We start from the raw sequence: 3,507 nt of genomic DNA, 5'->3' as shown, positions 1-3,507 counted from the left end.
CAGCTCTGGTCTGAATTTGAGTACGATTCCTGAGATTTACCCTAACAAGAATCTGGGGTTACAGTACGTAACCAACGATTTTCTCTTTGCTTTTTCCCAGCATGGTTTTAAAATGTCTAATGTTGGATGATCCGGGTTATTTCCTTGTAAGTTGATCCAGTAATTTATTGCTAGCTGTGTTCTTTTTAATTCTAAAGGCATCTCTCCCATCTCTACTTTAAGTGCTGCGGTTGGGGTGGTCCTGAATGCTCCTGTACAGATTCTTAGTGCTTGATGTATATTGTCAAGTTTCTCCAGATGTGTTTTTGCTGCAGATCTATAGATTGCACTGCCATAATCTATAGTTGACCTGATCAGCCCGGTGTATATTCTCTTTAATGCTGTTCTGTCTGCTCCCCATTAATTTCCCGCCAAACATCTCATAATATTTAAGACCCTTTTACATTGATCAATAATTTTCTGAATGTGAATATTCCATATTACTTTTTCATCAAACCACATTCCCAAAAACTTTATACTCTTAACTTGTTCTATTTCTTGATTGTATAATTTTCAGTTTTTTGACTTCTGTAATTCTTTTCCATGTAAATATCTACCTCATTTCTACCTCTCCTATTTTCCTTTTTATTTCTTTAGATATTATAATTGGGCTTAAGTATCCCTGGTTTTCCTCCCTCTTAAACTTGAGAATTATTTTAAATTCCTCCCCCACGACATTCCTACGAATTGTTCTTTCTTCATCTGAACTATTTTCCTCTAATTCTCTTTTATTTCCTTGACTATCTGACACCCTCCCACCTTCCTTCACATCTCTGCCGCTTCCCCGACCCCGTCCTTTTCCTCTTCCCACCTGCGTCCAATCCTCTAACCTCATGGCCTCCTCATTATCTCCTACCTGGTTTGCCATTCTGACGCAGTCACATTCCAGCCTACGCCAACCGTCCACTCCAAAATCCACAATTTTCTGTCAAAAATGTGTCCGTCCAAGTTCAAATTTCGCGCTCCACCGTCCTACCCTTTCAGGATCTTCTTCTTCTAAAACGTTTAGTGATGGCTAGTAAATAGCTTAATGGAACACTACCGCCACCAGCTGGTAAGGTGCGTTAGACTCTGAACCCACCCACTAGAACAGGTACCTGAAGTGTAATGGAAAAGCAACATGCAGTGCTGAACCGAGCCAAACCATTCCGAGCAGGCGCTATGGAAAAGGGGCAAGGAATATAGTACTATATGTGCTGAGTGAGGGTTCTGTAAAATGTGGAGTAAAGGGATCAAGATTCTTTATTTGTCATTCACACCACATGTGGTACATGTACAAATTGTGTACACAGGGTCCCAGTTACATCCAACAAAAGTATTAAAATGTAAAAGAAAAACAGTAATAAGATCAAAGATATGAACTAAGAAAAACGTTAACTAAAAACACACTAAGCACTAGTAGCATAAAAACAATACACCGAACAGCAGCACGGACATCTGTGAGCATATGAGTATGAATGAACACATTAACATGAAACAGTCCAGCTGCATGATGTGATTTTTCACAGTGATTTTTCTCCTGATTAGAGATTCATGAGTCTAACAGCCTCAGGGTAGAAGCTGTTCCTCAGTCTAGTGCAGGAGTGTCAAACTCACTTACAAAAGGGGGTCAAAATTAAAACATTTTTTCAAAGTAAGGGCCAGTTTCAGAATCTACATTAACTCAAGTTAAATACCCAACATCTTTTCTTGGTTGCAGGTTCCTCAACAAGAGTTTAATTAGTCTCATTTGATGTTCTCTGTTGTGCTTTTGACATTATAATCAAAGATTACTGAAAACATTCAAGAGATATAAGTATTTTACGTTTCACATATCATCTTGAGGGCCAGATGTCAACGAGGGCCACATTTGGCCTGCGGGCCTTGAGTTTGACACGTATGGTCTAGTTGTTCTACACTTAATGCTCCTTAACCACCTGCCTGAGGGGAGCGGGGGCAAAACATGTGTGCGCTGGGTGAGTGGGGTCCTTCATGATGCAGGTGGCCCTCTTCCTCCATCTGGAGGTGTAGATGTCTGTAGTGATGTGCGGATCAATACTAAAATATTGATTACTATTGATGCCAGAACATTTCGCTCTATAATTGATGTTTAAATCAAACTATCGATAGTTTTGATACTTCAGTCATTTCAGGTAATGCATATCATTAACAGGAAGATGGTGGAAAGTAACTAAACTATTGAGATCTTGTCTAAATGATACGCAGTTGGATGGAACTACGTTTTCTTCCACCTGAGTAAATGCGTAATGCGTTTCAGTGGAGCGGCACGCTGCTCCTCAGTCTCTCAGTCTGTAGACGCAGCAGCAGAGTTCAACAGAGTCATGTGTGGAGATATTTCAGCTCCAGAAACAGACAAGAAGTGGTTTGTGAGGTTTGTGGAAAATCTGTAAAGAGCTGTAGCAACACAACAAACCTTGTAAAACACTTCCTGTTAAATCACAACACAGAATATGAGACATTGATGAGGTGGACAGAGGAGAGTCAGGTGTTGCTGCTCTGGAGGAGTCCCTCAGGGCCGCAGGACTACTAGAAACTACATGAAATGTGGAACTTTCAGCTGTGCTAAGAACTGCTGCAGTTGGAGTTGTTCAAATTAATACACATGGTTATGAAATAATTAACTAAATTAATTCATGCTTCAATAAATAGTTGCATGAGTTCAGTTTGGAGTAATAATATGTGCATCACTGAGATAATCTCACATGGACAAAAAAGCCTAGATTTATTCAGGTAAGGTTTCATAAAGAAATGATAATTTAAAGTGGATTACATGGACCAGGTGTCATCAAATTATACAGAGCAATGGAGATAAAACAGCCTTGGTGAACTGAAAAATATATACTACAAAAATGTGGATAAAAATATAACATATTATCTTAAACATATCTCATTATTTAATAGATATTTATTAATTTATTTTAATAGTTTTATGATTTTTATTTTTATAGTTTGAAAAAACATTTTCACATATTTTGTATGATGTCCTGTTTGTTTTATAAGCTCAGACTAAATGAGGCCACTGCATCAACACTCCTGAGTTTAAAATAAATAAATGACTTTGTCTTGCATTCTTTATGCAACTTTGATTTGAATACACTGCTTTTTTAGGTTTACCTGACTCATGAGGCGTATTTGCAAAAAGTATCAGTATCGGCATCGATACCACCGATACTCGCATGAATTGTACCCGGTATCGTATCGAAACAGGAAACCCTGGTATCGAACAACACTAGTGTGTGCTGGGTGAGTGGGGTCCTTCATGATGCAGGTGGCCCTCTTCCTCCATCTGGAGGTGTAGATGTCTGATGGTGTGGAGGCTGACTCCAACAGACTTCTATGCAGTTTAAGGCTAACAAACATAATAAGCAGTCTGGTTACATCTGACTTAAGATGTAGGTGTTCATGTTATCAAAAACTTTATTCCATCAGTCATAAGGTACGATGTTTAAATGTGTTGAGCAGCTTCAG

Source organism: Nematolebias whitei, chromosome 16 (genome assembly GCF_014905685.2).
Source record: "Nematolebias whitei isolate Nwh7 chromosome 16, NemWhi1, whole genome shotgun sequence".
In the NCBI taxonomy this organism is placed as follows: Eukaryota; Metazoa; Chordata; class Actinopteri; order Cyprinodontiformes; family Rivulidae; genus Nematolebias; species Nematolebias whitei.
The sequence above is the reverse complement of the archived record's forward strand: the minus strand, read 5'-3'. Positions refer to the sequence as shown.